This window comes from Rhinoderma darwinii, chromosome 10, assembly GCF_050947455.1.
Source record: "Rhinoderma darwinii isolate aRhiDar2 chromosome 10, aRhiDar2.hap1, whole genome shotgun sequence".
Lineage (NCBI taxonomy): Eukaryota > Metazoa > Chordata > Amphibia > Anura > Rhinodermatidae > Rhinoderma > Rhinoderma darwinii.
In genome coordinates this window covers 19080412-19104190 of record NC_134696.1, presented here as the reverse complement: position 1 = coordinate 19104190, position 23779 = coordinate 19080412, and the positions used below count along the sequence as shown (strand labels likewise).

At 39.6% G+C, this 23779-nt stretch overlaps 1 protein-coding gene across 7 annotated transcripts in view; it reads left to right on the top strand.

The window, feature by feature from the left end:
- CAMTA1 (calmodulin binding transcription activator 1) overlaps nt 1–23779 on the top strand; it is a 1213376-nt gene that overhangs the window by 302907 nt on the left and 886690 nt on the right. The window lies entirely within an intron of this gene.

The following is a 23779-nucleotide window of genomic DNA, read 5'->3' as shown; positions in this document are numbered from 1 at the left end:
TTGACATGTATTTTGCCTAAATTGCATCTGCCGAATCATAATAAATCCAGACACGTGTGAAAAATTATTATGCAAATAATATAATTATACAGTAGAACGTTCTAATTATTATTTACAATATCACATTCTGAAGCTTCCAAATCTCTTTTTTATTTCTACGCACTCAGGAAACAACCTTGAAACTATATTAATTTTTTTTTTATTTTTTTAAAAGACAAAAACTTGTATGTTATGTATAAAAACGTAAGCTTTGATTAACGGGGGTGTCCGGAACTAGAATAAAGGGTCCGCACACAACCTCCAACAGGATGCAGACAGACCAACATGCTACATAGAGGGAGATAGCCCAGGTGCAATATATACTAATGAACAGACACCAATACACCTCGGTCATGAGGGGGGTGGCTGCTTAGCCTTAAGGGCATGGTCACATGTGGCAGAGTTTTTCCGCTGCAAATGTTGGCGCAGATTTGGGGCAATTGCGCAACGAATCTGCACCAACATTTGCATATTTGACAGGTAATTCAAGACGTTGCGGCTATCACAGCGGACTTGCCACAGATTTCAGTTTGTGCGTTGCAAAGGCTGAAATCCGCAGTGAAATTCCGCTTCTTCTCCACAACAGTCAGTGCATGCTGCGGAGGGAAAATTCCGCACCGCAGCCTATGGTCCGCAGCCTATGGTCTGCAGCTGAGATTTCCGCAACGTCTGAACTAATTTGCCTAAAAATGTATTGAAACAAATGTAAAAAATGTCCGCTGGAGAATTCCACTGCAATTTCGCCACGTCTGGCAGTGCCCTTATACTGCACACAGATAAAGCTTTTACAAGTGCGCCACTCACATGGTTAATGTAGTGCACCATACTGGCATACAGCCTATTGGTTACGCCCATACTATTAGACCAGGCGGGCAGCCCAGCCCCATCAAAATGCACCACACAATAAACTGACACACTGTTTTCCCCCCAGCACAACAAGGCCCAGCTGCGTCCTGCAAAAATATCCATGATAGACAATAAGGGTATGTTCACACGTAGAGTCAAAAACGTCTCAAAATACGGAGCTGTTTTCAAGGGAAAAGAGCCCATGATTTTCAGACGTTTTTTGAGCAACTCGTGTTTTTCGCTGCCTTTTTTGCTGCGTTTTTTACGGCCGTTTTTTGAGCTGTTTTCATTGGAGTCTATGAGAAAACGGCTCCAAAAACGTCCCAAGAAGTGTCCTGCACTTCTTTTGACGAGGCTGTAATTTTACGAGCCGTCTTTTGACAGCGACGCGTAAAATGACAGGTCGTCGGCACAGCACATCGGCAAACCCATTGAAACTAATGGGCAGATGTTTGCCGACGTATTGGAAGCCTATTGGTTACGCCCATACTATTAGACCAGGCGGGCAGCCCAGCCCCATCAAAATGCACCACACAATAAACTGACACACTGTTTTCCCCCCAGCACAACAAGGCCCAGCTGCGTCCTGCAAAAATATCCATGATAGACAATAAGGGTATGTTCACACGTAGAGTCAAAAACGTCTCAAAATACGGAGCTGTTTTCAAGGGAAAAGAGCCCATGATTTTCAGACGTTTTTTGAGCAACTCGTGTTTTTCGCTGCCTTTTTTGCTGCGTTTTTTACGGCCGTTTTTTGAGCTGTTTTCATTGGAGTCTATGAGAAAACGGCTCCAAAAACGTCCCAAGAAGTGTCCTGCACTTCTTTTGACGAGGCTGTAATTTTACGAGCCGTCTTTTGACAGCGACGCGTAAAATGACAGGTCGTCGGCACAGCACATCGGCAAACCCATTGAAACTAATGGGCAGATGTTTGCCGACGTATTGGAGCCGTTTTTTCAGACGTAATTCGAGGCGTAAAACGTCTCCATTACGTCTGAAAATAGGTCGTGTGAACCCAGCCTAAGTGTCAATGAAAAACATGAGGTATTAGTGGATATTTTGGCCAAAATACGTAAGCATTTTGGTCTGTCTGCGTCCTGTTGGAGGTTGCGTGTGTAGCTGCCTTCATGAGTAAGTATCGGCCTGCTTAGTGTTTTTAAATAATATTAATATAGTTATTTTTCAGTTATTTGTTTTAGAATAAAGGGTCTGCTTTTTTTTCCAAAAACAGCGCCACTCTTGTACATGGGCTGGGTCTGGTATTGCAGCTCATGCAAATAGTAAATAGTTATTATCTGCTATACCACACACGGCTCAGGCCCAAGGGTGGCGCTGTTTTTGAAAAAAATCAATCCCCTCAAATTCTATAACCAGGGTTATCTCCAGAAGACATCCCCTATCGTGGCCATAATAATTGATAGCATGGGTTTCCAGGAGCCTACTGGCCAAAGTTTTCCCTACAACAGTAGCAAGGGAATATGTTATTACATGCCGGATATTATATGAATAGCCATGTAATACATAGACAGGCTGGGTCTGTCAGAGCGGGAGCTGCACTTACTTATCACCCACCCCCCCCATTCTGGCTCATAGATCAGATAGCCAGTAGATGTGTGATTACTGCGGGTCCCCACCAGTCAGCAGAATGAAGGGGCTCTAGATCTCCACTGTTTATCCAGCCACATCTCTACTCCAATACAAGTTAATGGGGCTGAGCTGCAGCACCGGGATCAGTTGCATGGACAGACTGGCTGATGTGCATGAAAAAGCATTGAACAGGCCGCAGCGCGCCTCAGACCCTTAGTCCTGCTGATTGGTGGGGCTACCGGGGGCCTAAGTATAGGGCATCAATATATACCCCCAGAAAACCCCTTTTATGACCTGTTCTATTACAGAAAATCCTATTATAATAGATCTTATAGAGGAATAAACTGGCATTTCAGCGTTGGCATATAATATACATATACTTTACTAGGGCCGAGAGCACTTAATGTGTGTATTTGTGTATATAGAGCTCCTTTTTTAAATGTAGGCTTAGCTGTGTGTTAAAAAACAGGAAAAAAAAAACATTTCCCGTGTAGGATCAGCATAGATTCGCAGAGTTCTTTCTCTTAATCAGGATTATGACATATTTACACACCGGAGAGGACACGACGACATCCTTTTTTATTTCTCTAATTACACTGAGTTGTATTTGACTACTAAGATTGATGTAGGAAACACTGATTATCTTAAGAAATATCTAGTATATGTATTTTTTATTATTTCATGCTATTTGTTTTGTTAGATCTTACTATTTTACTATTTTTGTTGGTTTTTTTTTCAATTTTTATCTCTTTTATTACCTATTTTTAAACCAAGCAATATTATTTTTATCGACTGCATTCAGCTATGTTCACTTCTGCTTTAGAGACTGTAACAGATTCTGAATTTTTTTTATATTTTTCCCGTCAAAACGACGGACTCCTCGGCGGAACACAACAGACCCCAATATTAGGCCATTTTCAGACGTGGCAGAATTTTTCAGCTAAAAATGTTGCTGCAGATTCATTGCGAATTTACAGCAACATTTTCATATTTGACAGGTAATTCAGACGTTGTGGATATCACAGCGGACTTGCTGCAGATTTCAGCCTTTGCAATGCAAATGCTAAAATCCGCAGTGAAATTCCGCTGCTTCTCCGCAAAATAACGTGCATGCTGCAGAGGGAAATATCTGCACCGCAGCCTAAATTCCACACAGTTATCTGTCCGCAGCGGAATTCAACAGCAATTCCGCCATGTCTGAATGTGCCCTAAGTCAATCGTATGATGAATCTGACGCTCCCTCGTGGCTGTTATTATAAATTGTAGCCATGATGCAGATGAGAACAGAGAGTTTACATTTTCCAGCCCGTTTATTTATTATATATATATATATATATATATATATATATATATATATATATAATTATTATTTTTTCAACTGAGCAGTTGGATTAAATGCAATGTTTTATTTTTGTTTGTTTTTAATTTATTGTATTAGATATAAATATGTCATTATTATTATTATTATTATTATTATTATTATTATTATTATTATTTCATGTTGTTTTGTTTTTTTTTAAACCGAGCTGCTTGAATACATAAAATATTTGTTGACTTTGCATTTACATTTTTCACTCCATTTTTCAAACAAGCTGTTTCATTAAATAAAATGTTTAATTTGATTTATGTTTAACCCACTGCATTATATAAATATATATATATTTATTTTTATGTATTTATTTATTTTTACTTTGAAATTACATTTATCACCCCAAGTTTAATTCTTTTATTATTTTTTTTTATTACATTTTTTTAAATCCACTGTATTATATATTTTTCTTTTTCGATTATTACATGCTTTGAGTTTCCATTTATCACCCCAAGTTTACTTATTTTATTTCTTTTTATACCCAGTGGCTAAAATAAATACCATGTACCTTTTGGATAACTTTTAATAACTTGTCTGGGGAGATTTATGGAATAATGTAAGTATCCAACTGAGTGACAAATGGGAACGGTGGTAGAGTGTTTTGTTTCTGTGTTATCATGGGAGAAGCAGGTCAGCTCTCTGAGCCCTGGATAAATCAGTCAGTTTCACGGACTATCACAATGTGCTTTCCTTTATAATAAATCCCGGACACCAAAAATACTATTCATTAATTTTACAGATAAAAATTGCCTCCATGATTGTTACAAATAGCATGATATTATTTTTCTGCGGATTACTGGAAACTGGGTTATACATATAATTGTGCCCTAAATAATGTAAAGGTATACATACGTACGATAGTGTCTGGGGCAAACAAAGTCCCTACAGCTCTGCCTTATGGCGCCAATGTATAGCCCCGTATTATAGAAGTATCATAGAAGTATTCTCCCTTAGAAGTAATGCTATTAGGGGAGAGTACCTCCATAAGATGAGATCTGTTGGAGCATGCCCCTGAAATAGAAGGCATTTGAAGGTCAGCATATTTCATATATTTCTATGGGTGCTGCCTTATTGGGTTAGATTGGTAGCGTTTGGTTTCATATGGTATACTCTCATTACCCGGATACTATAATAGCCCTAACAATCAGCAGCAACCATTTTTTTTCCTGGGCTCCTAAACTAATTCCACACACAGGTTTTACTTCTAACAGAAAATGTATAATAATAAAAACAATAAAAATAATAATACAAATAAATATAATAATAATAATAATAATAATAATAATACATAATTGCTACTGCCTTCAAGGCTCGTCTCTTCTCTTTACATCTCATCAAGATGTTTGTGACGTCCCGTATATTCTGTGTCAGTGGTTTATTAGCTATAGCGATGTTTTAGATATGGTAATCAGCTATTTATTTTGATTAAATAGCACAAGATGAAAAAAATATAAGATCATTTGATACATTATAATAAAATATAATAAATTATAAGATAATATATGTCCAGTGTCAGACAGGGGTTCCTTGGGCCCACCAGAGAAAATGATTCTATCCTTCAGAACTTGTCCACTTTTAACTGCATCGGGATCTTTGTGATTATCATTATACACACAGGACATATTAATACGGTTTAATATGGTGTTAATCAACCCTTAATGGAGTTGTCTAGTTTAGAAAATCCATTTTCATACACACTATTCTGAGTTAATAGACGGGGGTCCTCTGTTCAGGATCCCTTTCTCTTGGCCAGAGTGGAGAGTAATTACAAAGAACGTCTCTCACTTTGAAGGACCTGTCCTGTCTTATATTATTACATAGACAACCCATTGATTTGAATGCCCAGTGTAATACTTTATTTTGCCTGTGGTGGCACTGCAGGGGAATTGAACACTTATTGTCAGGTTTCCCCACAGATTACAGCGGATTACTGGGTGTTCCAGCAGGGGGACACTTTGTGATCAGCTTATTGTCAAGTAACAAGTACGGTTTGTCTAAAGGGACAATCCCTTTAAGAAAAACCCTAGTGGCAGGTGATTGGCGCCAAAGTCAGTTCCGAATGGGGCTGTCTTCTGGTGCACCTTTGCCGTTTATTATTGTGTCAAAGCTTAGACCCACTGGCGGACTAAGAATATATATATATATATATATATATATATATATATATATATATATATATATATATACACACATATATAAATGTTTGATTTGATAGAACAATGATAATATTAAAATTCATCTTTTTCCCTGTATGTGATTAGGAATTTGATTTCTTCTGCATCAGTTCCAGGATACGTTGAGATTATTTTGTTTTGTTGGTTCAAACATCTCTTTAAGGCTTCAATGCGCGCCCTTCTCTATCAAAAAAGTAAGATCAGTCAAAATTTTTCAACTTGAAAAGGTTTATTCTATAGATGTGACATGAAAAAGATCAGCACCTTCAGATCAAGGAGCACGGCTCATATTTGAACGTGTAAGCGACTGAATTGAGCTTTTAGCATGATGGGATGTGGAGGAGAAGAACTTAAGATTTGAAAATCATTGCACCCTCATTTTGCCTAAGGGCTGAAGATTAGCATTATTTACGTAAAGCTGGTAGAGAATTGTAAACAGTAACGGTAAGATATATAAAAGGCAGCGGCATAACGATCGCGGTCACAGGGGGCCGGAGTGGAAGGGGGCTCACAGGAGGCCTATTCTGCCACATCAGGCTCCGTGTGTGCTGCGCCGTATACAAGGTCATGATGCCGGGTAATACCAGGACATTACATGAGACACAGCACACACCGTCCTGATGCTGGATGTTGTGTGCTGTGTCGAATACAACGTCTTGCCGCTGCCAGGCATCAGGACGTTGTATAAGCTGTGGCACAGACTGAGCCTGATGTGGCAGCAAGAGGGGATCCAAGGAGACGGTGGAGCCGTAAGTAAAAGCGTTTTGTTTGACTGAGCCGGGAATGGTCTGACCTGAGGGGGGGACAGCAGGGGCCTGGCAGTCCCTGGTTACACCCCTGATTAAAGGTTTGTCCTATGACAACTTGTTTTCTTTTTATGTGATCTGTCAATGATACAAGTCATAAAAAAGTTAAGTGGGATCCGACCTTTGTGACCGTCAACATCTCTGTGATCACTCACGGTGCTGTACATAGAAAAAAGTTGGGTACGGTAGCAAAGATCAAACTGGGCCACCTATTAGAATAATGGGTATTGCCAACCAAGACTGAGGGTCCTGATGTTTTTTTTGTCCCTCTCCACGCTTGCCACGCAGTAGCGATGGGTATGGGACTAACCAGGGCTGGGCCTTCTCCCTCAAAAAGCAGCCTATGGTACATAACCCTGGCATGGAGTGGACTGAGAGTGTTTTAGGCCCCTAGGCTTGAAAGGCCTGAGGAACCACGAGTCATGATCCACTTGCGTTGAATTTAAAAAATTGCATTAGAATGGATAATGGTGAGAGTTATGCACACCCAGCGCCCGCATCTCCTCCCTTTTTGCAGCTGAATTCCAGTGATGGGACCTCCACCTACATTCAGGGTATATCCTAGGGTTATGCCATAAAGGCCTATTGTTAGAATACCCCTTTAAGGAGTACTGTAACAAAGGAGCTATGGGTTTGGACCCTGTCCTAATGCTTAGGACTCATTTTGCTAAAAAGATTTACACTTCACAAGACATTAAGATGCAATATGTATCGTTTTATCATGGCAACCTGCAATTGTGCAGATCATACACCAATCACTGCGCTTGATAGTGGAGATAATATGTTCAGTGACGATACTAGAGGTCACATTGATGAGATTTGTGCCATTATAAAGGCATAAGGTCAAAATGAGAAATTTCATATAGATCAGAGAGTTCCAAGGTGACTTTAAATGTCCTTATAATTGCAATAGAAGTCGTTATGTATTAGAAGAGACCAGTGAGATGAATTCTGAAGAGAAACATTTAATAGATATATATGTCATTGCACTGAATGAGTCAATGACATCCCAATATATTATTTCATTATTTCACTAATTAGCAAAATAACACGAATAATAATAATAATGATAATAATACAATTAATAATAATATTAATAATCATTTATAGGTAGATACATAGAGAGATACATAAAGAGATAGAGAGAGAGATAGGAGATAAATAGATAGATAGATAGATAGATAGATAGATATGAGATAGATAGATAGATAGATAGATAGATAGATAGATAGATAGATAGATAGATAGATAGATAGATAGATAGATAGATAGATAGATAGATAGATAGATAGATAGATAGATAGATAGATATGAGAGATAGATAGATAGATAGATAGATAGATAGATAGATAGATAGATAGATAGATAGATAGATAGATAGATAGATAGATAGATAGATAGATAGATAGATAGATATATAGATAGATAGATAGATAGATATGAGATAGATAGATAGATAGATAGATAGATAGATAGATAGATAGATAGATAGATAGATAGATAGATAGATAGATAGATAGATAGATATGAGAGATAGATAGATAGATAGATAGATAGATAGATAGATAGATAGATAGATAGATAGATAGATAGATAGATAGATAGATAGATAGATAGATAGATAGATAGATAGATAGATAGATAGATATGAGAGATAGATAGATAGATAGATAGATAGATAGATAGATAGATAGATAGATAGATAGATAGATAGATAGATAGATAGATAGATAGATAGATAGATAGATAGATAGATAGATATGAGAGATGATAGATAGATAGATAGATAGATAGATAGATAGATAGATAGATAGATAGATAGATAGATAGATAGATAGATAGATAGATATGAGATAGATAGATAGATAGATAGATAGATAGATAGATAGATAGACAGATAGATTGATTTGAGGTATATATATATATGTGATAGAAATATAGATATATATATATAGATTCCACTATACCACAAATGGTCATATTAAATCTATTACAGAATAACTGAAATTAAAACTAGCAAAGAATAATAATAAAACCCTGAGACAATAATCCTGATATTTCGGTATCTACCTCCTGCAGACTTCCATGGAATATGCAAATTTCCCATAAGGATGAAGCTTCCGGGCTGGTCAAGGACTCGCTGCAATTAGTTATGAAGTTTGTTTAGACTTTTAACATGAAAATTAATTAGTGTCGTTTAAATGCTGAGTTCATATCAGAAGCTTTTTATATTAAAAAATTAATGACATCAATATGCCAGTGAGCCGGAACCTCCGTATTTCTGCTCCTGGCTCAGAGATGGGCTAATTTTGCATTGGAGAAATTAATAAAAAAGGAATTGTCACATTGAGATTTATAAAGTTTTCTTTTAATAACATGATGCAGAGTGCAAGCAGCAGATCAATTGTACATCATTCATTGTAATCAGCTGGTAGCGCGGCGGAGCCGTCTGACACACATCACAGGTTATGTCTTTAATAATATTTTTGCCCCTGATAGTTCCCTACTCCCATATTAATTGTAAAGGAATTAGACTGAGCTGTAACTTCTCCTTAAGTAAGTAGCAGGAGTTATTATGAATAGCGGCTGTATATGGCGCCATGTGGTATTATCATCTTTTGAATGGATTGCTATTCATTTATGTGATACTTCCCTGCCGACATCTTAAAACTTCCTTACCACTCTGTCATTCTTATGCAGTCATTTATTACTTCTCAAATGTATAGCCCTAATATATTCCACAATGGGGGAGATTCATCAGGGGCATACACAAAAATCACAGCAAAATGAATGGGCCCCATCCCCACTGAGAGCTCGGTCAATGTCAACCATAATTTCATAATATGTCTTAATAGGGGTCAGAGTGGTAGTTTGCCGTTTTTATCCATAGAGTTAAATGATAACATTTTGAGTGCATACAGCCACCACTAGGGGGAGCTAAATACATATAGACGTATACAGCTAGTATTAAAGGGTTTATGTGGGGAACAAAAATTATTAGCAGTGTATGTGACTACACTGCTAATATACATTCTGGTCCCCTATTGCGCTGATTCTGAGATTTTTTTATAGATTTTTATAGCGTTGGCGGGGGACCAGAAGTCTAGTTGCACAGCCTTCTTTGATGACGATACAACTCTTGTCATGTGACCGGCCCCCGCTGCACTCTATGTACTCGCTGTACTACTGCTCCTGCTTATACATAGAGTACAGCAGGGCCGGTCACATGACGAAGAGTCATAACGTGATCAAAGCAGACTGTGCAACTAGACTCCCGGTCCCCCGGCAGCGCTATATAAATATATGGAAATCTCAGAATCAGTGCGGCGAGAGACCGGAATGTATATTAGCGAGTGTATCACATACTGCAGGGACTACACTCCTAATCATTTTTTCCAACACCGGGTGTGACTGCAAAGAAACGTGAATATAGCTTACTTTTGGGAAAATGACGCTGGGAAGTTGTACATATGAAATTGTCACAATGAAAACTGCTGTAAATTAGTCAGTACATTTCCCCAATGACTTTACTCAATGTCCAGAAATGGGTCTTGTAATCTAATTTTTACATCTCACACAGACACATCGCCAATTCTAAGCCAAATGTATCGGGGAGAAAAAGAACCTATTAGTACATTTTAGAGAAACAATTTTGCATCGTTGCACTGCAGAGAGTCCATTATGGATAAAGATAGTAGTTAGTTACTTCTGTCCTTTTTCTTCTAGTACTATATTGTTAATGTGCTATTGTAGCCAAGGTAAATAGTTGATCACTGCATTTTTTGTTTTCATGCTTAAAGGGATTGTTCAGTTTAGAATATATCCTATTAGACTCTATTCACACGACAAGGTCCGAGTGTCAGCCGATAAAAAAACATCTGTTTTGGTCAGTTTTTCTCGGCCGTTTTGCATCCGTTTCGGGCCGCGTTTCCGTTTTTAACGGCTGATTTTGACCAGTTTCGCATCTGTTTCTTCCCTGTACGTTTTAAAAACGGATGAATTTAATGCCACACACTGACCTCTGTAGATAATGTCACACCCTGCCCCCTGTAGAAAATTACATAGTGCCCCTGTACAGTGCAACACACAGTTCCCCATGTAGATAGCGCCTCACAGCGTCCCTGTATGTAGCACTACACAGCCCCCCTGAATACAGCGCTACACAGCCACCCTGGCTACAGCGCTACACAGCCACCCTGAATACAGAGCAACACAGCTCCCCTGAATACAGCGCTACACAGCCCCATGAATAAAGTGCTACACAGCCCCCCTGAATACAGAGCAACACAGCTCCCCTGAATACAGCGCTACACAGCCCCATGAATAAAGTGCTGCACAGCCCCCCTGAATACAGAGCAACACAGCTCCCCTAAATACAGCGCTACTCAGCCCCCCTGAATACAGCAAAATGGCAAAACACCTCCTCCTCACATGCACTCTGCACTGTGGAGGAGGAGAGAGCGAGTGGCGGAAGACACGGCCATCACTCGGAGCACATTCACATGACGGGCGTGCTTTACATGGCCCCATAGACTTATGGGAGCCGTGCGGCCGGGAGAATGGCCCAAAATAGAGCACGTTCCATTTTTTGACGGGCCATTTCGGGTCTATTGGGGTCTATAGTTCTTTCTGCGGTCGCGTGACGGCCGTTAAATAAACGGCCGCCACACGCAAAAGGCCTTAGGGAATTCTGATTTAATAGTGGGGGGTCCCTTGTTCAGGATCCTCATCTTTTATCCAGAGTGGAGAGCGGTTGCAAAGAGAGTCTCTCTCTCTGGAGGACCTGACCTGTCCTGCATTACACAGACAACACATTGATATGAATGGACACTGTGTAATCCTTTATTTCCCCTGTGGTGGCGCTGCAGGGAAACTGAACACTTACTACCAGGTTTCCCCACAGATTACCGTCGATCGCTGGGGGATACTTTGTAATCAGCGTATTTTAAGGGATCCTTCTAACAAGCAGCGATTAACCATTGTGGAGAAGCCCTTTAACTTCCATAACATAGTAACTATGTATAAAAAAATTATAAAAAATTCATAAAGAATGCAGGGAATAAAAAAGTTAAAGGTGTATTCCAGTTGTAACTATGTGATTATTAGGCTCTGGTCTCTAGGATATACTGTACCATTACTTGCTGATCAATGTGGGTCTGACCTCTGGGACCCTCACCGATTGCTAGAATAAAGGGGCTTTCTTAATTTTTCTCAGCATAGCGCCACAGCCGTCCACGCTTTGTGTAGGTACACCCGGACAGGAGTGTTGCTGTGCATATAAAACCCTCAGCTCTTTCATTGTCATGATCGTTGGGGTAGGACCATGACCTAGTCATATGCCATCAGTGGAATACCCCTTTAAAAAAGTAGCATATGGTCTTATTCATAAAGCTAGTAAACACTCCCCGGGTTATCAAGATGTTTTTTTTTTCATTGTAGCAGACATCAATATCTTCCCGCTAGCTGCAGAACGGCAGCATCTTGATGAAGTAGCTGGCATGGAACCCACGTTCACTGTCATAATACACCCTCTCCACATACCCGTCGCGTCAGTGCTACACTCACAATTGATATATGATTGTTTGCAAACACTCGTTGGAAAGTGGTTCACTGCCTGATAAATGAGCATGAAGTAAAGGCCGGGGTTAAAACAGGAATAATTGCTTCTGCAATTCAGATTGTGGAAACGCTTGATAAATATCACTCTCAACATTTTGTCTGGAGATGCTTTGTTTTACTGGGGATTGGTGGAAAATGAACAAATTGTATGAGGAGGGGCCTCTAATATACACCAGCTCCCAAATGTAGGAACTTTTTATAGTGCTCAGTCCCCCGACACATAATATGGTGAGGATTCTGAACTGGGATGTCGATAGAAATGTAAAAACTTGAAGTGTAAGATGGCATGACGTCATAAAAAGTGAACAAAAATATACAATTAAAAGGACTACTTTTTTTATTGAATTTTTTAAATTTTATAATTATTTTTAGGTGCAGAGTTAAGTTTGTATGGGTTATGAAATTAAATGGAAATATATTTATAGAAGATATTTTTTTAATAAAATTATATCTACTCACTAGTCATTGACATGCAAGAACTTGGGGGATCATGTAATAGCAACCAAATGCCTGGGAGATTTCCATTCACAAACTCTGATATAGCTCTTAAAGGGACCGTCTGGTTTAGAAAACCTATTTCTAAAAACCCTATTAGGGAAGTCTGAGTTAATAAAGGGTGTCCCCTGTTCAATTCCGTCATCTAGCATCCAGCGTAAAGAGTGGCTACAAAGAGCATCTCTAGCTCTGGAGGACCCAGCGTGTCTGTGCATTACTAAGACATTGATTTCAATAGGAACTTTGATGTAATGCTTCATTTCCACTGTGGTGGCGCTGCAGGAGAATTGAACACTTGATCACAACTTTTCTCAATATTATGGATGGTATATTGAGCGATCAAAGAAATAGATGGTGTAAGCCTTCTTCTTGGGACTATGCCATGATAAAAAAGAAATTCTATAACTTTTTGACAGAACCTGTCTAGACAGCAATCACAAATGGAAATAAATAAACTTTGTTAGCAATAATTGTAAAAGTATTATTACTTACTATTAGGGCATGACCACACATGGCGGAATTCCTCCGCAACTGTCCGCATCAATGCCGCACCTAATCCGGGTTGCGGATTACGGCTGCGGATCTGCACAAAATGTGCAGAAAATTGATGCGGACTGGCCGCTGCGGACTGCAGGAAAAGTGCTTCCCTTCTCCCTATCAGTGCAGGATAGAGAGAAGGGACAGCACTTTCCCTAGTGAAAGTAAAAGAAATTCATACTTACCGCCCGTTGTCTTGATGACGCGTCCCTCCTTCGGCATCCAGCCCGACCTCCCTGGATGACGCGCCAGTCCATGTGACCGCTGCAGCCTGTGCTTGGCCTGTGATTGGCTGCAGCCGTCACTTCCACTGAAACGTCATCCTGGGAGGCCGGACTGGAGACAGAAACAGGGAGTTCTCGGTAAGTATGAACTTATATGTTTTTTTACAGATACATGTATATTGGGATCGGTAGTCACTGTCCCGGGTGCAGAAACAGTTACTGCCGATCGCTTAACTCTTTCAGCACCCTGGACAGTGACTATTTACTGACGTCTCCTAGCAACGCTCCCGTCATTACGGGAGCCCCATTGACTTCCTCAGTCTGGCTGTAGACCTAGAAATACATAGGTCCAGCCAGAATGAAGAAATGTCATGTTAAAAAACCAATACGCTCCGCACCACACATAACATGTGCATGACAGCTGCGGACTTCATTGCGGAACTTAGAATCTCCATTGAAGTCAATGGAGAAATTCCGCCATGAGTCCGCAACCAGTCCGCCACTGCTCCGCAACAGACAGAGCATGCTGCGGACACCACATTCCGCTCCGCAGCCTATGCTCCGCAGCGGAATTGTACGCATCGTGTAAACGAACACTGCGAAATTAAAGTGAAAGTCAATGGAGAAACGGCTCCGCTGCGGATTAACGCTGCGGAGTGTCCGCAGCGGAATTTAAGTGAAAATCCGCCATGTGTGAACCCGCCCTTACTATTAATGGCACCAATACTTTTTAAAGGAGTTTTCCACTTTAAATACGTAGAGTTAAGTAAAAAGAGATCTTGATGTGCCATGGCTTTTTAGTATATATGCTGAATTAAAATGTGGTCCTTGTTTTCTGATCTTTTAGACCAGGGCTGTGGAGAAGGTGGCCGAGTTTACAGCTTTTTTACATGTGTGTATTTGTATAGACTGTTGTATAGATATAATACACACATTGGCCTTAGGAGGCAGCGGTCACTGGGGGCAGTGTTTGTTTTGATGCAGGGCTAAATTGATACAACACATACATTGGTCTGCATGTGTACAACATTCATACAGTAGCTTATACTGATGTGCATATAAAAAAAACTGCCCCTGCACCCCAAATCCTACCGCTTCCCTTAGATTAAAAAGGCTGGGGCCACATTTTGTAAGTATATTATAAAAGCAGGGTAACCCTAAAGGTTCCAGGGGTTTGGTAAATATTACAGGGATTCTGCAGTTGTTTTTTTTTAATACCTTTGTCAGGCTCCGCCCCTCAGGCCCTGCACTAAGCATAACACGGTGTTTTACTTGAAGTGTTCCTTTAAAAAGGCTTTGTCACTAGTTTAGTAATGCCCAATCTCCTAGCTAATCTAATAGGCGCTGTCACACTGATAATACTAGTGAAAATTGTGTCCCAAAAAGTTTATTATTTTAAAAGTTATGAGCATTTTTAAACATACGCAAATGAGACTATACTAGACAAGTGGGTTAACACCAGCGATTCTGCTGAGGTGGAGCTCCTCCCAGTCACTGACGCTGTCCTGTCAGCATGAAGCTGCTTCACACAGTGTGAGAGACTGAGGCTGGAGGAAAGGGGGATCACTTCAAATACCCATATCTTGTGCTGTGGACCACCTAGAACAGTGTTTCTGGTGGCATATGAAAGATGAGATTCTAATCTTTCATATGCCACATTGTGAAACAACCAGAGATATCACCAGTTGAATACACAGTCGGGAATGGAAGCTGTATACTATATGATCACGCCGTGTTGCTGGGCAATGAACAGGGAGAAGCTGTATGACGATTGGACAGCTTAATACAGAAAACATTACACCGCCCAGAGTAAAAAGAAAAAGTCACCTCCTATTAGAGCCACATTAGCATATTTAGAAAAATGCTCATAACTTTGCAAATAATAAACGCTTTTTTAAAACAAATCACACTTTAGTTATCAGCATCATAGCGCCTATTAGATTATTTCGGAGATAGGGAATTAATAAACTAGTGACGGACCCTCTTAAATACCTGTAGTATCCTTCTGCAGTAAAATTCCTTTAATCTACCATTAACCAAACCTAAGTGGTCCTTGTATTTCAAACATTCTGGATTATCGGACGGTTCATACTATAAATGTGTAGAAAGCTTAGGCTCTGTTCACATCCCGTCTGATCCTTCTGTCAGATGTCGGGAGTATCGATGACGTATAGCTCTAAGGGGAGGCTCTGGTGTTTGCCCCTGTTTAGGCATAAAGTGTCATACATCTCCTATTGGCTCCCATGTAAAAAAAAAAACATATACAGCGTTGCATACGTTTTTTTTTGCGGAATGCCTCTCCGTAGAAACGCGTAGTCGACTATACAGCAAAGCAAAAGAAGGTATACCAACCCGACGGAGGCCAAAAGGACATATATTAAAACAATATTTTCTTTACAGCTTTACTTTTATATCTGGCTTGCTTTTATGTGACAAAGAAGATCCACCTCATAACCGTCTTTCCATTTGAGGCGATGGATTTTCCCGACAACAAGTAGTTCCATCTTTATGTTATTACCTGCGGGTTTTTGTCTAAACAATAATTTTATTAGAATATTATACCGACATGCCAGCTCTAAATCACATTGTGGCCTGGCGTAGCTGACATCTCATCCAAGGCTATATCCCCATCATGTAACAACTCAGATTGAATTTCGCAGTAACATCAATGCTCCGGAGACTGGGAAGCTCGGGAAAAAAATAATGTCACATTCAAGTGTGTTTTAATCATGCAGAGTGACTCTGAGTCATATCTGCCACGCACAGTATGTTGCTTGTGTGTCGGTGCCTGCAGGGAATGAACAGCCCCGTGACATAATAACAATATAAATGATGAAGAAAAAGCCTAAAAAAAAAACCCTAATAATAAAACAAAAACAAAAGCATTATTTTTTTATTTTGTTTTTTTAAAATCAGAAGTGTACAAGAACCCAGCATACTTTGGCCACCACCTATGACATTAGCATGTGGCATACATGACATTGTATAGGATATGCTAATGCCAGTTGCACACGACCGAGTTCCACTCGGGCCGTTTTTCCGAGTGGCACCCGATAGATGTCACAGACCCACTCACTTTAGCGGGAGAATCGGTTGTGTGAATATGGACCCGACTCTCTGATCCGTGGAAAGATAGGACATGTCCTATATTTCCACAGATCATGGACTGGACCCGGCCAGCATACAACGGTTGTGTGCATTAGGCATTACAGTATAGGGGGAAGTATTGATTTGTGTGCTATGATGACATCATTGTGCAGTGATGAGCCACCCTATCGCTGCCAGATCTTTTGAACACGCTATTTTCTGTGGCGGGGCGACCTACTGTATGGGTCCCCAGTTGTTAAGACCAAGTTCCGACAGTTATCCTTGCAACTCCTATAACTGTGCCAGTGGGTGAAGCATACATACAGTAATAGAAGTCTAACATTTTTGCACTGACTTGACAAAATTTCATGTATTGAAGAGAAATTCCAGCTGAAATTCCAATTAATCTGCACCACAATTTGGATGTGAATTTAACCTGTAGATCCTCAGGTGGGACCACGTCCTGACACGATAGCGGGATTCAGCTTAAAAGGGGTTGTATCATTAAAAACAACTGCTTCAAAAATGAAGCAATCACCTGATCGCAGCAGGATTGACTCCCGGCATCCCCGGCAAACAGTTAACTTTGCCGGAGGAAGCTGCGGCCAGCCAGGCATTTAATGGCATTTAATACATGGACAGCTTGAACCTGCCAGAATGGGTGCCCCTCTTACAGAGAGGCACTCCATTCTGGCTCATAGAGGGGGGTCCTGAGTGGGGTTACTCTCTCTATACTGTTTATATGCCCTAATAGGACACCATGAGACTACTTTTTTATGAAGTCCATAGGTTCTACCACATTTTTGGATTCTTTCACAAATAATAAAATGTTATGACTAATGAGTGATTTGACCTTTATGTGCAATTAAAAAAGCAAAAACTTGATTTTATCGTTTTGTGTATTCAGCTCCTATGCAGGAGTATGTGTCTTCCTGAATACAGGATACAAGTAAAGCTTTTGCGTTGTGTGCTCCTACAGTCATATGTTACTCCCTTTAATCTCACCCCTTGCTTCTTGCTAAACTACAGACAGTCGAAGAGAGTAACACATGACTGCAGGATCAGACTACACACAGGGTCTGTCTGTTATCAGTAATTATGTGGGTCTGCATAGGAGCTGTATACACAAAATTTTAATCAAGACTTTGCATTTTTTTAATATACAATAATAAAAAATAATGGTTGCAAAAGTGTTCATAACCTCTAACATTAGCTCCTTTCGATAAATGGTAAATATAATTTCTTACTTTGTGACCTTCATAGTAAATCAAAATGTATATATTTTTTTTTACCTAAAAAAAACCAACAAGTGTCCAGATTTTTCAAATTCCATGCGGGATTAAACCACATGGATTCATTTCAATTTTTAGAGACTGTGCAGTTTATGTATTTTGCATTAAATAATTAATTGTAAAGTTAATTGATGAATTATTCAATTTCCAGGTAAAATGGGATAATAAATATTCATAACTTTTTTTTAAAATTATTATTAAGATAATTTTCATTTCCTGTGTCGTTAGAGTTGGATTAAGCGAGAGGCTTTTCATGAAGATTGAAAACAATTCTCCTTCTGAATTAATTTACTACATTAGTGTCATTATCATACAATTGTAGATCTTAACAAGAACGGCCAATTCAGCTGACAATAGTCATATTCTCCGAAATAAATCACATCTATCCTTCTACATTAAGATTATGTAAGACTTAATGAAAAGTATGTTTATGGGATATTCGAAAGAAACTGGATTTGGTTTTTTATGTTTTTTATGTTTTTTTTTTACTATAAACAAAATTCTAGACACCTCCATAAGAAATCGGAGACATACAGAGGTACATTAGGGCCCCATACACTGATATGGATGTCGTATTATGGCTCTGTACAACTCAGAGTTGGTATACAGCCATGTGTACAAGGTCTTTTTAGGGTTTCCTTCCTTAGGCATTTATGATATACTCATAGGAAATTTTTGCTATTTTCGTAACGCCTACAAACTTTGGTGGTTTGGTTTCCTCCTGTGCATACCTGCCTTTGGCCATAAACTTTCCAACACATCGGGACGCGTGATAATTACTGGCGCAGTTGCTTTATACTTATGCCGTTCACTCAGAAAACTGGTGTAAATACATTGATAAATGTGTCCGATTGTTCCTAAGACAAGAAACTGTCTGACGCAGGACATGAAGTGTTGTCATGGGGGCACTGGAGTAGAAGAGCTGTAGACTTTGGGTTTGCCTCTTCAATGAATTAGTGTTTTGGTTTCCTTCTGTATGGTTTGGTTTCTTCTTGAATGCAGTTATCTCCGGCCATCTTGACTTGATGGAAAAAGTGGACACGGTTTCAGTGTTATACTCCAACACATGGCGGAAAAGTGACGCAGTTGCTTTATTCTTATGCCGTTTACTCATTAATCTGATGTAAATATATTGATGATGTGTCCCATTGTGCCTAAGACAAGGCTGAACTGCCATAACAGAGGACATGAAGTGTTGTCATGGGGGCACTGGAGTAAAAGAGGTAAAGGCTTTGGGTCTGTAACTTCAATCAGTGAAATCTTCCACATACAGGAATATTTTTATCACATATTTATCTGTAGTAAATGTTTTTTTTTTTAATGCTTATGGTCGTTCTTTTTTTCCAGCCAAATTTCTATAACCCTGAAGTCCGCCTTGAATTATGGTATTTTTTATTGCTTTCGTTTAGGATACCGCCATTTAAAAAAAACAAAAAAAAACGTTCAGTAAAAAAGTAAAATTCTTAGGATTATTGCTAATTTGAATAGGCAGAATTAATTTGCAGGGCAAAAGAAATGGAGATTTCGTCTCGTGAATCCATGCCAATTTAATCAGCACAGAGCCCTACTGGATTATAAAGTCAGCAAATTGTTGGCTTTCTCACAGTTAAATTATCCAAATCCATCAAAAAATTTAATAAATCAGTTGGTTAAATTCTGTGTCCATTTGGAAAATTAAACTCAGTTTTAAGGAAACTTTACTAATTGGCTGCATGGAAAGCCGCCATACTGTGTGCTGGCCCGTTGTCCATGATAATGTAAATTCATAAAAGAACAAAAACAAAAAAAGAACAAAAACAAAAAATAACTGAATAGATCCAGTTTTGTTTGTTCCCCATCTCAAACAAACACACTAGGACAGTGGGGGAATCCCTGAAAAATGTATACTGCTAGGGAACCTCTACTTCCATTCCCGCCTTAAAAAAAAAGCTAATTTTTTCTTGCCTAGTGCTATATTCCGGCTGAAATTTGTGAACTGTTTCGCCAAGCAGAGGGGTAACTTAAAGCTCCTGGGACCCAATGCAAAATCCGTATCAGGCCCCCCACTCACCATGGGTCATTTATAATACTGGTGGCTTCTTATGTGGACCTTTGGGACCTCTCTGGCGCCAGGGCAACTGCTACCTCGGCACCCCCTATAGCTACACCCCTGTTGGCAATCATCTGCGAGCTGAAATCAGGCTGAAATCAATTTGTCGTCCCTACTGTGGGGACTGAAGAAAAATGCAGATGGTAAGTATATTAGAAACTTTTTTTTTAAAATTTGCAGTTCCCTTTTTCGAATCCCGGACAACCTCTTAGTTGCTATAGGCAATTCCTCCACTTTTCCTAACACTGGGGAACTTGGGTCCTAGAGACCAGGGATAATCTTCTCTTTGAAACTACAAGATGTGGAACTTTGGCCAGTATCGGTAATATAAAATTACACGGGTCTGTGATTTTTTTTGAATCTCAAGGAGCTTGTGCAGATTATTGTATGATCATTTTACAGTCTTCCTATTGGTCTTTTTTGTATTATCTTATTGATTTATTATTTTTCATTCTCAAATTTTCAAATTTCTTCAAAATGTTGCCTATCTGTGATTATTTTTGCAAAATTGTCCACAAAAAAAAAGTGATTGGCAACCCTGCCATATGTTACAAAGCGCCACGAGGACTTATTTTGACGCTGCCCACCCATCTCAGGGCTTGCGTAAATTGTTCATTAGGGAGTCTTAAAGGCTCTTGAATACTTACGGTTGCCGAGCTCTGAATTTCAGTGGAGTTCCCCTTAAAGGGATCCTGTCATCAACATCTTACCTGTTAAACTCGCCTGACCCCTCAATGGCCGCAGCTGTCCAGAGTTCATTCCTGTTCTCTTCTTTCCTGAAGTCGTCCTCTGTCAGTAAATCTAGTCGTTTAAACTTTTCCCGCCTTTTATGGTAATTATTTTTCCCTCTGGGATGCAGCTTCTTAACCACGCCCACTTCCACCACCTGTCCGGCCCTGACTGGCTAAGGAGCTGTCAATCAAAAAGAAGGAGGTGGAGTCCACTCTGAGATGCTGGAGGAATGAAAATCTGACTCTTTTCAGATGAAGATTTGACTCTTTTCTGCTCATTTGCATACGGCGTGGGACCACTGAAAAACGGAATACTAAAGCTACAGAGCTTACTTAGAACATATTTATAGCTTAGATGACAATGATTTTTCACCCACTTTCACCAGGTATTGCTGGCTTTATAGCTAAAATGCTGGTGACAGGTTCCCTTTAAAATGTCCAGTTAACAAAATATCTCCTGTATATACAGTATATAGGACATATATTTAAGTTCCAATTTACACAAAGGGCCCTGTGGCTTTTTTGAGTTATATCTTTTTGTCCGGCAGAAAAAAAAACCCATAAGGACATAAAATAAATGTTAACATTGACTTTTTACATTCCTAAACCTATTATCTACGTGGACATTGATCTTCTCAGATCATTTGTATTATTAAAAAACAGACGCGTTCCAGAAATGCCTTTGTTTCAGTCACTTGGATTTATCTCAAACAATTATGTGTCATGAAATGGTTCATACAGTATCTGACTGATGCCATGCATTATATCTACCAGTCCCATATGGCCGTAATGACCCGAGGATGTAGCAGGTGCCAACGTTGTGTCCTATTACACACTTCAGTGGGTGTAAAGACTCAAAGTCAGGCTCTTTCTGTCATATTCTCTCTCCCCTTCCCTTAAATGAATGTGTCTGTGAGTTTTAACAGTCATGTTATGTGCAATTGGGTTAATGATTCAAGAGAAGGAAGAATTTTCAATTTCCCCGCTTTTGGACATAGCGATGGGAATTTCTAAATGTATTTCATAGGGAAAAGAGACGTAGTGTAAATGTCAGCTCTCTAAAGTGACTTAACTACTGCGACACACGTCATGGATTAAGATTTTTTGCAAACCTAAGATGCTAAGATGTAGCTTAAAGGGAATTTTTTTCAAAAACGAAACATTCTCATAGAAACCAATGTTAGTTTTTATTTTTAAGCTTTACAAATCTAGAAAAAAAATTGGCTTTCTATTGGCTGGTCGCTAAGAACCACATCACTATTTTTTTTTTATTTTTTACTATACTTTTCCCTTGTTTCCATAAATTTCCTACAGTTTAATAACATAATTTTACATTAAAGGGATACTAATGTAAAAAAAAAAAAATACTAAAAAAATTATAATTTTCCTATTCCTTGTATTTGTTCTGTCTCAGATTACAAACAACAACAATACCAACAACAAAAACAAGAGAATTCTAGTTTTTTTTTAGAAGCGGCATCTATTTGGTCTCCTCCTTCTTACCCCTTTTCCTGGGCTTAGAACAACAAATTTTGGAAGAGGATGGGTTTTCGACTAATTTATTCCCTTGCTGAAGTCAAAATAATCAGTTGCTGCTCTGTCTGCACAAGAGACCATGCAAGTCCCCTCCCGGCCTCCTTAAAGGGATTGTCTGCTTTGGACAATATCTCTTGGTAAGAAGGGTTCCTCCAAAATAAGCTGAGCACTGGATATCCCAATGCTGACACCCCAGCAACCAGATGTAATCTACAGGGTAAACTGGCAGTGTCTTCAACGCCCCTGCAGCACCAGTACTACATGAACTTTCTGTATTTAAAATAGCTTTACTCCAGAAGGAAGAAAATCTGTCTCTAAGTGGCTACCCTATAAGTCCATGTCCGACAATATCTAGGTGTTTCAACATGATGGGTTAATAGCCAAACTAGAGACACCCATCTGTCGACAGCACTGTTTCTGCATTGTTGGTTTTCATCAGTACAGAGTAGAGTTCTCGCTGGCAGAATGAGATGCCTTCATCCAGCTCTTGGAAGGTACTGATTCTCTTCATCGAGATCCAGCTGGTAGGGAGTCTTAAAGTTGTTGTCTGGGGCACAGGACTTTTTTTCATACTGATAACCTATCCACAGGATAGATCATCAGTATATGATCGTGGGGGTCTAACACCCGGACCCTGTACCGATCAGCTGCTCCGGTTGCCCCTGGGCACCGCATGTTATGCACCTTATGCAGTATTTGGTGTCGGAAGCAGATGGCTCCACACACTGAATAGCCACCGTGCTGTAGAAGTGCTACTCTGCTCCTATTCACTTAATTGGGAGCCGAGCTGCAGTACTGTAACATGGCCGCTATACTGTGACTGGAGACACCGATCATATACTGATGACCTATCCTGTGGATAGGTCATCAGTATGAAAAACGTGACCGGACAATCTCTTTAAGGGCAGTGCTCCAGCTGGATCTCCGCAAAGAAAATCAGTACCTTCCAAGAGCTTTATCAAAGGCATCCTATTCAGCCAACTAAAAGCATTGTAAAGATGAGGAGCAATAATGTCAAAACAGTTCTGTCTACATATGGATGTCTCCGGTTTGGCTGTGAACCTGAGTCTAGTTTCAAGGCTAGACAAAGGGTCAGACATTGATTACAGGGTACTTACATTTAGGTGGCACTGGAGAGACCGTTTTCTTCCTTCTGGAGGAGAGCTATTTTGCATACAATTTTCCCATGGAACATTGCACTTAAGACTACCTACCAGCTGGTTCTCCACAAGGAGAATCAGTACCTTCCAAGATAAACTTTCCGTGTTATGCATTAATGTGTAGGGTCCTCCAGTGAGAGAGACATAGACAGAAACAGACAGAGAGAGAGAGAGAGAGATACACACAG